General features: G+C 48.4%; 1 protein-coding gene across 4 annotated transcripts in view; it reads left to right on the top strand.

Moving 5' to 3' along the window:
* MTMR14 (myotubularin related protein 14) overlaps positions 1–13,068 on the top strand; it is a 175,678-nt gene that overhangs the window by 92,341 nt on the left and 70,269 nt on the right. The window lies entirely within an intron of this gene.

The raw sequence follows: 13,068 nt of genomic DNA, 5'->3' as shown, positions 1-13,068 counted from the left end.
AACCGATACAGAGGATTACATTTCTAGGTCTCTTTTTAGAAGAAGACAAGATTCGAGATATCAAGGAGATTGTACGCCAGGTTCTACAGAACCAGATGGCCTCTCTGCATATTTGTGTACAGCTTCTAGGAAAGATAGTAGCATCCTTCGAAGCAATCCAACACGGCAGACTACATTCCAGACCCTTTCAGCTGAATCTGATTGCTCAGGGGGCAGGCATACATTTACTTCTTCACCAAAGGATTTGCTTGTTGCCCCAGGCTAGGACTTCGTTAATTTGGTGGTCGGTCCACAGGAACATAGTGGCAGAAAAGGCCAGTCTCAGAGGATGGGGAGCAGTACTGGACAACTATCAGTTTCAGGGAAGATGGTCACCGCAGGAGAACAGTCTCCCAATAAATGTACTGGAGCTAAGAGCCATTTACAATGCACTTCTACTGGCAGAAGACCTAGTATGGGCTCAACGCATGAGAGTTCATTCGGACAATGTGACGGCGACATCATACATAAACTGTCAGGGCGGAACTAGAAGCCGCATGGCCTGAAAAGAGGCCACAAAGATTCTGTCTTGGACAGAAGAGCGCAACATAATCCTTTCGGCAGTCTTCATTCCAGGAGTAGTCAGGATATGCATCCAAGGGAGTGATGTCTACACCTACAGGTATTTGAGGCAGTGGTACGATGGTGGGGTCTACCACAGATCGACCTAATGGCCTCTCGGAACAACCATCAGAAGATATGTGGCCAGGACGTGGGATCCAGCAGCAGAGGCGGTGGACGCGCTGGTGATTTCTTGGACATACAAACTGGTGTACATCTTCCCGCAATTTCCCCTTTTACCAAGAGTGTTGAAGAAAGTGAAACGGGAAAGGGTGTGGATGATCTTAATAGCACCAAACTGGCTTCGCTGAAGTTGGTATCTGAATCTAAGGGGACTTCTGGCGGAAGATTGTTGGAAACGTCCGCAGAGGGAGGACCTGTTGTCACAGGGCTCATTCCTTCACCCAGATCTGAACCGTCTACGTTTGACAGCGTGGTTCTTTGAGACCAGGATTCTAGGAGACAGAGGTATCCCGAAATCAGTTACCCCGACCATGTTAGATGCAAGGAAGCCAGTCGCTGCGGCACATTACTATAGAATCTGCAAGAGGTACATGGACGGGTGCCAGCCTAGGGGTTGAAACCCCAGCGCGTCCCACCTTACTGGACTGTTGAAGTTTCTCTAAAAAGGTTTGGATGGCTGTTTGAGATTAGGATCCCTGAAGGTACCGGTCTCGGCCCTCTCATTCCTTTTCCAGCAAGGTCTGGCGTCCGTGCAGGAGGTCCAGACAATTTTTATAGGGAATTGAGAATAAAACCACCTTTTTTGTCCTCCCACGACACCGTGGGAACTAAATTTAGTGCCCGAATTTTTGAGATGGCTGTTTTTGAGCCTTTAAAATATGAGCTAGAAAGCAGTCCTGCTCCTAGCTTTAGCATCAGCGACTAGGGTCTCAGATTTGGGTGCACTGTCAGGTAAAAGTCCTTTCCTAATTTTTCATGAAGACAGAGCGGAACTTCATACTAAAGCAGAGTTTTTTTTGTTTTGTTTTTTACCTAGGGGGGTTTCGGTTTTCCAATAAACCAGCCGAGTTTGGTCCCCTCCTTCCAAGGATTGTCAGAGGGGGACTTGTCTTTTATGTGGTCAGAGCCTTACGGGTCTAAGTGCAGGCTACGATTTCTATTAGGAAGTCTGACGCTGTGTTTGTACTGTATCATGGACCCAGGAAGGGTTGGCCAGCTTTAAAACAAACCTCGGCCAGATGGTTACGACTAACCATCAAACAGGCATATATTTCTTGGGGTAAGAGAGTTACTTTTCGGGTAGGTGCTCATACGGAGCTTCATGGTCTGCGGCTAGAGGAGTTTCCACTACCCAGTTTTGCAGAGCTGCAATGTGGTCATCAGCACACGCGTTCACCGTTCTACAAATTTCATACATTTGCATCTACAGATGCAAGTTTTGGACGTTTTTTTTTAGGTTTCGAACAGCACTCCTTCCCATGGGAGTATCTTTGGGATATCCCCAGCTGTACTAGATTTTCAGTGTCCCCTAGTGGATGAACGAGCTCAAAGAAATCTCTGCAGTGCCAGCACCATTGTAATAATGCGCACCAAGCTTATAAGCATTAGTAAATGCCATAATATCACACACACCTGACACACACTAATCACTATACACAGGTCACACAGATTTCACACACCTGAAGCACGCTGATCACTATACACAGGTCACACTGATATCCAACACCTGATGCACACTGATCACTATACACAGGTCACACGGATCTCACACTGATCACTATACACAGGTCACACTGATATCACACACCTGATGCACACTGATCACTATACACAGGTCACATGGTTCTCGCACGCCTCATACACACTGATCACTATACACAGGTCATGTGGATCTCCTACACACTGATCACTATACACAGGACACACCGATATCACACACCTGATACACAATGCTCCTGTACACAGGTCACATGCCTGGTACACAGTACTATACACGGATCACTACCAGTATCGCATTACTCGTGTCTCACTGGTCTATTGCTCAGAGCTGGTGATGGAGGAAGATGCACAAAACATGCCCCTCCCCCACACCACCACCACAACCACCCCAGTCTGGCCTGATTCCTGGCCAGCGCTAATCTCTATGCACAGCCTGCTGCCTATACATATTGTTTCATGCCTTGTTTGCGTTCTGCGTACTTGTCTCCTTTCCTCCACGTCTCCCTTGCCTCGTATCTTTTCTCTTATCTCCCCTGCTGTGCTGCCCCCCTACTCAATGTCTTTCCGCTTATTTCCTGTAAGTCCATCCATATGAGACCGCTCCCTGCTGCCTTTTTGTTTTATGTCTGCTCCCACTGTTTCACTGCCAGATCATCCTCTTTTGGGGGATTCTGGAGTGTACCGCACTGCCAGGCACCTATGCCTTCTGCTGCAGCGATAGCCTTTCCCCGCCCTTTCTGTCCAACGTCGCTCATCCTCAATCACGTGAGGGTCAGAGGAGCATGGGTTGATCTTGTCCAATCATGACTCGGCACTCACCTATTTGAGCCTTGCACATAGCATCACTATTGAGACTCACAATAACAAACAGTGGGATAGGAACCCGCTGGTGGCGCAAACAATGTACGGTTACCGTGATGAGTTGCCGCAACAGTCAAATGTCCATTAGAGAACGTTGGAAAAGTCCAGAAACTTCTTATAAGTAGTTCTCATATAGATCCAAGTTCATAAGGTAATATGTAAAAAAACACAAATGGTATACAGAGATTCAATTGAGATCCCAGAAGCAATTGATAATAAGAGGGTGACTTCTTCCAGGATTCCTTATACTGTAGTGACTTTGGAGGTGTATTTCTATCTGTATAGGTTCACCCTGGTGTTGAAGGAAAAGGAGGCTCCTCACATGTGTGCTTACTTTCATGTACCCCAGAAAAAACCTATAAAGGTTTCTTTAAAGCCTCTGAGTGTGAAGTCTCTTCCACCCGGTACCAGTGTATCACAGATAATCTCGTGCAATCCTTATAAAAACAAATGCTCACATTCGTGCTTACTTTTAAAGACGCCGTTCTTCCATATAACGGTTTCTTTATCAGTCGGCCGTCCTGCCGTCTTCATATACTTCCTGACTTCGTATTGGGTCACAAAAGTCTCAGTATTTAACTCGATATAGCATTCAGTGCAAGACAATCCAAATTTCATATGGACAGCATACAGGACTGTTCCGATTCTTGTCCACAGTGGTAGCTGTAATCTGCTGCTGTCCACAATGCTGTCCTCACTCTGATTCAGAAACTCAGACCGCTGCCCCAGCTCTCAATCCAGTACTGACTGCAGCCCACAGTAGGAAGCAGGGACCTGTGGACACAGTGTGCTCTGTCTGGCTTTTAGGGCAATTTTTTTACTTTAGGCAGTGGATGGGGGTGTACCACCAAAAACATCCTCGCGTGGCACCGATTGCTGACGCCTACTCTAGACCAGAGGGATGCGACGTGTAGAACCACAGCTGCTATGGAACTACAAATACCAGAATAAGAGGAATACTAACCGTAGGCTGCTATTTTACAGTCCCATAAACGGAAAAGAAGGCCGAGTGGCACAGACACTATTCGTGGCAGTGTCGGGGAGAGCAGCTCATAATTACAGATAGTCTCAGGCACACAGGGTTTAATCCAGGAGGGAGCACAGACTGGCACCGGCTTTTGGCACCGCACACAAGTACCAGGGTACCTGGATATAGAGGGATAAAATACCTCCTAGGTTTGCTTAATCCTCACTAAATGTTTGGGATTTCTTGTTTAGTGTCCTCAGCAAGGAGATCCAGGGTTATAAATAGAGTCCACAACCCTTCACCGTCTCCTCCTGCTATGGGCTATTCCTCTTCTTAGGGTCCGGAGAGAAGGCAAGGAACCTGGAGCAGCAGCATTTGTCTGATCTGTGTGGGCTCCTATAGATCTCAGAGCTGCACGTGGCAGGTTCATCCTGTGTATTACTCTTCCTACCCGCCGCCTCTTCTCCGTATACCAGCTCTATCTGCAGCATCTCCTTCTACTGAAGAGGTTTCATGGACCTTGTGGTTGGCTATCAATATACAATTCACAGCAGTAAATTGTGTGTGTGTGTGTATGTATATACACACATATTACAGTACAAAGGAGTTCTGTAACTATATAAAACCACAAGGCGGCTTGCCTTTGCCGAAGTCACAGGGGACGTCTAATATCTGTCACCTTTAAACAATGACCTTAGAGTTGCTGGGAACTTTCGTATAGACTTATTTATTTATTTCTTATCTAAGGTTTTAACTTTGCACCTTTTTTTTATTTTTTTTCCTTTTGATCCTTTTTTTTTTTTTGCTCCAGAAAAGTGCTTATAAAATTGCTCTTTCAATAATTCATCAAACAATGGGAACCTTTTGAAAAGTTATGTTCAAAGAACCAGGTCCGACTCCTTATTAATTCTTTAGTGTACAGGTTTTGGGAAATTATGCGTACAATTAAATCTCCTTTTCTGTAGCATTTTTTTTTCCCTTAGTGTTTTTTTCTTTTTCTTTTGTATATAAACTTTAATCATGTTTTCACTTTTAAGTTGAAAGGAATGACTGATCAGGAGTCCCAAAATTGTACTAATTGACAGTCATTTGGAGGGATGCCCCCATCACGTTGTACACCTACTGCATTCTTAATGCTTCTGTTCTAATCATTTGCACAAGCTGCACTCCAAACCCTCTTACCTCTCTTGACTACAACGTGGTTCTTATTCTGTTTCTTATGCCAGCGGGATATTTATTATTTAGGCCTTCACCAGGCGCTTTGTCAGCAAATGGGTTAAGCCTTAAACTACATCGTTGGCTTAATCTTGCATGATTCATTATAAGACGGAAGAGACACTGGTCTGATTCTGAGCTGAATGTGAATCGGCCACTTTGGGTGCTCGGAAACCCACCCACTTGTAAAAGCAGCAGACCGCTGTCGGCACACAGCTGCACCAGCCTTGTCCTTTGTGCTGAAGATGCCTCATAACGAGTGGTACTTGATATACTGGCTGCCGGGAACCCCGGCGCTCATCATACCGGCGCCGGAATCCCGACTGACGATATCCTAACAACTAATCTCCCTCTTGGGGTGTCCACGACACCCCTGGAGGGAGAATAAATAGCGTGGCTCGCGCTGCACGCCACCGTGCCCGCAACGTGGAGAGTGAAGCGAGGCCGCAAGGGGCTCTTTTGCACTCTCACCGCTGTCGGCATTCCGGCGGTCGGGATCCCAGAGCCGGTATCCAAAGCGCCGGCAATTCATACTAGACCCCTCATAACTTAGACTGAATTGCCCTCATTTCTGCCTACACACCTTCAAAGCACTTGTCCTGCAAAGTCCATGCTGCTGCAAAATGCAAGAGTATCCGTAAAACTGTGATGTGAGTGCGTCTGAATTAGCTGCTGCGTCAATATAACCCCCACCACCACCACCACCACCACCCACCCACCACACACGCACACTCTTGATTCCACATGCAATGTTTTGATTTTGGAGTCTTCTGTCAGGTTGTTACTTTTCAAAGGGGAATTCAAATGTTATCGCCCCCGATTTCCCGTCTAAAGTGACAGGAGATCGCAGGGGGCGATATACAATTGTTGTCCCCTATCGCACTGATCACACCCACTAGTGTTACCCGACTAAACTAATGAGCGCGATCGGGAAAAATGCTGTTTGGGGCGGCCAAATGGATCACTTTTCACAAATTTCAGCACGACACCCCTGGTGAATTGTAGACGCCGGCAGCCAGTCGCAGCTCTATTCGACGCCATCTAGAGGGTGCCTGCAGGAATAAGATTTGAACTCCTCCCCTTCTATTTATATTTGTGATACAAAAAATTACTATTTCCCAAATCAATTTACAGGCCATCACAGGTGCATGTAAGGTAGTGGTTAATCTAGACAAGAAAAAACAACCGAATTCCCACCGCACACCGCAGTTGGCCGGTAATGGAGATTTCTCTGACGTCCTAGTGCATGCTGGGAACTCCGTAAGGACCATGGGGAATAGCGGGCTCCGAAGGAGGCTGGGCACTCTAGAAAGATCTTAGACTACCTGGTGTGCACTGGCTCCTCCCACTATGACCCTCCTCCAAGCCTCAGTTAGATTTCGTGCCCGGCCGAGGTTGGATGCACACTAGGGGCTCTCCTGAGCTCTTAGAAAGTAATAGTCTTAGATTTTTTTTTATTTTCAGTGAGACCTGCTGGCAACAGGCTCACTGCAGCGAGGGACTAAGGGGAGAAGAAGCGAACTCGCCTGCTTGCAGCCGGATTGGGCTTCTTAGGCTACTGGACACCATTAGCTCCAGAGGGATCGACCGCAGGCCCAGCCTTGATGTTCGGTCCCGGAGCCGCGCCGCCGTCCCCCTTACAGAGCCAGAAGCAAGAAGATGGTCCGGAAAATCGGCGGCATGAAGACTCTGTCTTCACCAAGGTAGCGCACAGCACTGCAGCTGTGCGCCATTGCTCCTCTCACACACTTCACACTCCGGTCACTGAGGGTGCAGGGCGCTGGGGGGGGGCGCCCTGAGGCAGCAATAAAAACACCTTGGCTGGCTAAAATACCTCAATATATAGCCCCAGGGGCTATATATGAGGTAAATACCCCTGCCAGAATTCCATAAAAAGCGGGAGAATAGGCAGCGAAAAAGGGGCTGAGCCTATCTCCTCAGCACACTGGCGCCAATTTTCCCTCACAGCTCGGCTGGAAGGAAGCTCCCTGGCTCTTCCCTGCAATCTACAGTACCAGTAAGAGGGAAAAGAGAGGGGGGGGCATTAAATTTGGCAGTATATATATATTTTATTGAAAAGCAGCTATTAGGGACATAACTCAGTTAGTCCCTATATATATATATATATATATATATATATAGCGCTCTGGTGTGTGCTGGCATACTCTTACTCTGTCCCCCCAAAGGGCTTTTTGTGGGTCCTGTCCTCTGTTTGAGCATTCCCTGTGTGTGTGGAGTGTGTCGGTACGGCTGTGTCGACATGTTTGAGGAGGATAATGATGTGGAGGGGGGGGAGATGCCTTTAGCAGGGATGTCACCCCCTGGGGGGCAGACACCTGAGTGGATGAGTTTATGGCAGGAAATGAGTGCACGTATAGACTCCTTACATAAAAAATTTGACGACATGCCGACTGTGGGACAGCCGAGTCTTCAGCTCGTGCCTGTCCAGGTGTCTCAAAAGTCATCAGGGGCTCTGAAACGCCCGCTATCTCAGATGGCACAAGTAGATGTCGACACGGATACTGACACCAGTGTCGACGACGATGAGTCAAATTTAATGCCCGTTAAGGCCATTCACTGCATGATTGAGGCAATGAAAGAGGTGTTAAATATTTCTGATTTACATCCAGGTACCACAAAAAAGGGTATTATGTTTGGGGAGAAAAAACTACCTGTAGTTTTTCCCCCGTCAGATGAATTAAATGAAGTGTGTGAAGAAGCGTGGGCTTCCCCTGATAAGAAATTGGTAATTCCTAAGAAGATACTAATGGCGTTCCCTTTCCCGCCAGAGGATAGGTTACGTTGGGAAACACCCCCTAGGGTGGATAAAGCGCTCACACGTTTGTCTAAAAAGGTGGCACTACCGTCCCAGGATACGGCCGCCCTTAAGGAACCTGCTGATAGAAAGCAGGAGGCGATCCTGAAGTCTGTATATACACACTCAGGCATTATGCTTAGACCAGCTATTGCGTCAGCATGGATGTGCAGTGCTGCCGCTGCGTGGTCAGATAAACTGTCAGAAAATATTGACACATTAGACAGAGACACGATTCTGCTAACAATTGACCATATCAAAGACTCAGTCTTATACATGAGAGATGCACAGAGGGAAATCTGCCGGCTGGCATCTAAAGTAAGTGCATTATCCATCTCTGCTAGGAGATGCTTATGGACTCGCCAGTGGACTGGAGATGCAGATTCCAAAAGGCACATGGAAGTTTTGCCTTATAAAGGGGAGGAATTATTTGGGGATGGTCTCTCCGACCTAGTTTCCACAGCAACGTCTGGGAAGTCAGCATTTTTACCCCATGTCCCCTCACAGCCTAAGAAGGCGCCATTTTATCAGGTTCAGTCCTTTCGGACCCAGAAAAACAAGCGGGGAAAAGGAGGGTCTTTTCTGTCTAGAGGCAGAGGTAGGGGAAAAAGGCTGCAGCAAACAGCAGGTTCCCAGGAACAAAAGTCCTCCCCCGCTTCCTCTTCCAAGTCCGCCGCATGACGGTGGGGCTCCACAGGCGGAGCCAGGTACGGTGGGGGCCCGCCTCATGAATTTCAGCGATCAGTGGGCTCGCTCACAGGTGGATCCCTGGATCCTTCAAATAGTATCTCAGGGATACAAGCTGGAATTCGAGGCGGCTCCACCCCACCGGTTCCTAAAATCTGCCTTGCCGATTGCTCCCTCAGACAGGAAGGCGGTGCTAGCAGCGATTCACAAGCTGTATTCCCAGCAGGTGATAATCAGGGTACCCCTACTTCAACAAGGCCGGGGTTACTATTCCACACTATTTGTGGTGCCGAAACCAGACGGTTCGGTGAGACCCATTTTAAATTTGAAATCCTTGAACACATACATAAAAAAATTCAAGTTCAAGATGGAATCGCTCAGGGCGGTTATTGCAAGCCTGGACGAGGGGGATTACATGGTATCCCTGGACATCAAGGATGCTTACCTGCATGTCCCCATTTACCATCCTCACCAGGAGTACCTCAGATTTGTGGTACAGGATTGCCATTACCAATTCCAGACGCTGCCGTTTGGACTCTCCACGGCACCGAGGGTATTTACCTAGGTTATGGCGGAAATGATGATACTCCTTCGAAAAAAGGGAGTTTTAATTATCCCATACTTGGACGATCTCCTAATAAAGGCACGATCCAAGGAACAGTTGTTAGTGGGAGTAGCACTATCTCAGGAAGTGCTGCGCCAGCACGGCTGGATTCTGAATATCCCAAAGTCACAGCTGGTCCCCACGACACGTCTAATGTTCCTGGGAATGATTCTGGACACAGTCCAGAAAAGAGTGTTTCTCCCGGAGGAGAAAGCCAGGGAGTTGTCTTCTCTAGTCAGAGACCTCCTAAAACCAAAACAGGTATCGGTGCATCACTGCACGCGGGTCCTGGGAAAGATGGTAGCTTCTTACGAAGCAATTCCATTCGGCAGGTTCCATGCCAGAATTTTTCAGTGGGACCTGTTGGACAAGTGGTCCGGATCGCATCTTCAGATGCATCGCTTGATAACCCTGTCCCCAAGAACCAGGGTGTCTCTTCTGTGGTGGCTGCAGAGTGCTCATCTTCTGGAGGGCCGCAGATTCGGCATACAGGACTGGGTCCTGGTGACCACGGATGCCAGCCTACGAGGCTGGGGGGCAGTCACAAAGGGAAGAAACTTCCAAGGACTATGGTCGAGTCAGGAGACTTCCCTTCATATAAATATTCTGGAACTAAGGGCCATTTACAATGCCCTAAGTCAAGCAAAATCCCTGCTCCTACACCAGCCGGTGCTGATCCAGTCAGACAACATCACGGCAGTCGCCCATGTGAATCGACAGGGCGGCACAAGAAGCAGGATGGCAATGGCAGAAGCCACAAGAATTCTCCGATGGGCGGAGAATCATGTACTAGCACTGTCAGCAGTGTTCATCCCGGGAGTGGACAACTGGGAAGCAGACTTTCTCAGCAGGCACGACCTCCACCCGGGAGAGTGGGGACTTCATCCAGAAGTCTTCCAAATGATTGTAAATCAATGGGGTCGTCCACAGGTGGACATGATAGCGTCCCGCCTAAACAAAAAACTAGAGAGGTATTGCGCCAGGTCAAGAGACCCTCAGGCGATAGCTGTGGACGCTCTAGTGACACCGTGGGTGTACCGGTCAGTTTATGTGTTCCCTCCTCTACCTCTCATACCAAAGGTATTGAGAATAATAAGAAAGCGAGGAGTAAACACAATTCTCGTGGTTCCGGATTGGCCAAGAAGAGCGTGGTACCCGGAACTTCAAGAGATGATCTCAGAGGACCCGTGGTCTCTGCCGCTCAGACAAGACCTGCTACAGCAGGGGCCCTGTCTGTTCCAAGACTTACCGCGGCTGCGTTTGACGGCATGGCGGTTGAACGCCGGATCCTGAAGGAAAAGGGCATTCCGGAGGAAGTCATTCCTACGCTTATTAAAGCCAGGAAAGAGGTCACAGCAACTCATCATCACCGCATATGGCGGAAGTATGTTGCATGGTGTGAGGCCGAAAAGGCCCCAACGGAGGAATTTCAACTAGGTCGATTTCTGCATTTCCTGCAAGCTGGAGTAAATATGGGCCTAAAACTGGGCTCCATTAAGGTACAGATCTCGGCTCTGTCGATTTTCTTTCAAAAAGAACTAGCTTCAGTACCTGAAGTTCAGACATTTGTTAAAGGAGTGCTGCATATTCAGCCCCCGTTTGTGCCCCCTGTGGCACCTTGGGATCTCAACGTGGTGTTGAGTTTCTTAAAATCACATTGGTTTGAACCACTAAAAACCGTGGATCTGAAATATCTCACGTGGAAGGTGGTTATGTTATTGGCCTTGGCTTCTGCCAGGCGAGTATCAGAATTGGCGGCTTTGTCCTGTAAAAGCCCTTATCTGATTTTCCATATGGATAGGGCAGAATTGAGGACTCGTCCCCAGTTTCTCCCAAAGGTGGTGTCAGCGTTTCACCTGAACCAGCCTATTGTGGTGCCTGCGGCCACTAGGGACTTGGAGGACTCCAAGTTGCTAGACGTTGTCAGGGCACTGAAAATATATGTTTCCAGAACGGCTACAGTCAGAAAATCTGACTCGCTGTTTATCCTATATGCACCCAACAAGCTGGGTGCTCCTGCTTCTAAGCAGACTATTGCTCGTTGGATTTGTAATACAATTCAGCTTGCACATTCTGTGGCAGGCCTGCCACAGCCAAAATCCACAAGGAAGGTGGGCTCATCTTGGGCGGCTGCCCGAGGGGTCTCGGCTTTACAACTTTGCCGAGCTGCTACTTGGTCAGGGGCAAACACATTTGCAAAATTCTATAAATTTGATACCCTGGCTGAGGAGGACCTGGAGTTCTCTCATTCGGTGTTGCAGAGTCATCCGCACTCTCCCGCCCGTTTGGGAGCTTTGGTATAATCCCCATGGTCCTTACGGAGTTCCCAGCATCCACTAGGACGTCAGAGAAAATAAGAATTTACTCACCGGTAATTCTATTTCTCGTAGTCCGTAGTGGATGCTGGGCGCCCATCCCAAGTGCGGTTTATCTGCAATACTTGTACATAGTTACTGTTAACTAAATCGGGTTATTGTTGAGCCATCTGTTGAGAGGCTCTGTTGTTTCATACTGTTAACTGGGTTTCATATCACGAGTTGTACGGTGTGATTGGTGTGGCTGGTATGAGTCTTACCCGGGATTCAAAATCCTTCCTTATTGTGTACGCTCGTCCGGGCACAGTATCCTAACTGAGGCTTGGAGGAGGGTCATAGTGGGAGGAGCCAGTGCACACCAGGTAGTCTAAGATCTTTCTAGAGTGCCCAGCCTCCTTCGGAGCCCGCTATTCCCCATGGTCCTTACGGAGTTCCCAGCATCCACTACGGACTACGAGAAATAGAATTACCGGTGAGTAAATTCTTATTTTACATCCTACATTATAATGTAGCAATGCAGAGATCTCTGTTACATACATTTGCAAAGATATTGGGGGTCATTCCGAGTTAATCGTAGATCATGAACTCAGACATGCGGGGGGTCGCCCAGCACAGGGCTAGACCGCCCCGCATGTCAGTGCCGCCCCATCCTCCCCCCCGCAGTAGTGCAAAGGCACAGCGGCGATGCTTTTGCACTTCAAGAGTAGCTCCCGGCCAGCGCAGCTTTAGCGTGTTGGCCGGGAGCTACTCATAGCTCCCCGTACCGCAGTGGCTGCATGTGACGTCACGCAACGATGAGGTCCACTTCCCGCACGGTCCGGCCACGCCTGCGTTGGCCGGACCATGCCCACGAAACGGCGGCCAAACGCAGCCGTTTCGCCCCCTCCCGCCTATTGACCGCCTCTGCCTGTCAATCAGGCAGAGGCGATCGTAGCGCAGCGCCGTCACATGCGCAGTTCTGACCCGATCGCTACGCTGCGAAAAACTGCAGCGTGCGATCGGGTCGGAATGACCCCCCTTGTAAGCCACCAGCCATGGAAAGGTGTCTCTGCTTTGCTTTTCCTACACTACATTATAATAGCACTTAGTTTGGGTCATGTGTTTACTAAATTGAGACCTAACTTAACCTGAAGGCCACCCACGATCCACCAATATGGCACTACAATGATCAGCATTCCCTCTAATTACTGATCCAATCCGTGTCTCTCAGAACAGTGATACACAAAATAGTAGTTGCGCAAATCATTTTTATAGGTCTCTCAAAGTGCATGTAAGTGAGGGGTTAATCTAGACTAGAAAAACCAAACGCAATGTATTAGAT

The sequence above is a fragment of the Pseudophryne corroboree genome, chromosome 9 (genome assembly GCF_028390025.1).
Source record: "Pseudophryne corroboree isolate aPseCor3 chromosome 9, aPseCor3.hap2, whole genome shotgun sequence".
Taxonomy (NCBI): Eukaryota; Metazoa; Chordata; class Amphibia; order Anura; family Myobatrachidae; genus Pseudophryne; species Pseudophryne corroboree.
The sequence above is the reverse complement of the archived record's forward strand: the minus strand, read 5'-3'. Positions and strand labels throughout refer to the sequence as shown.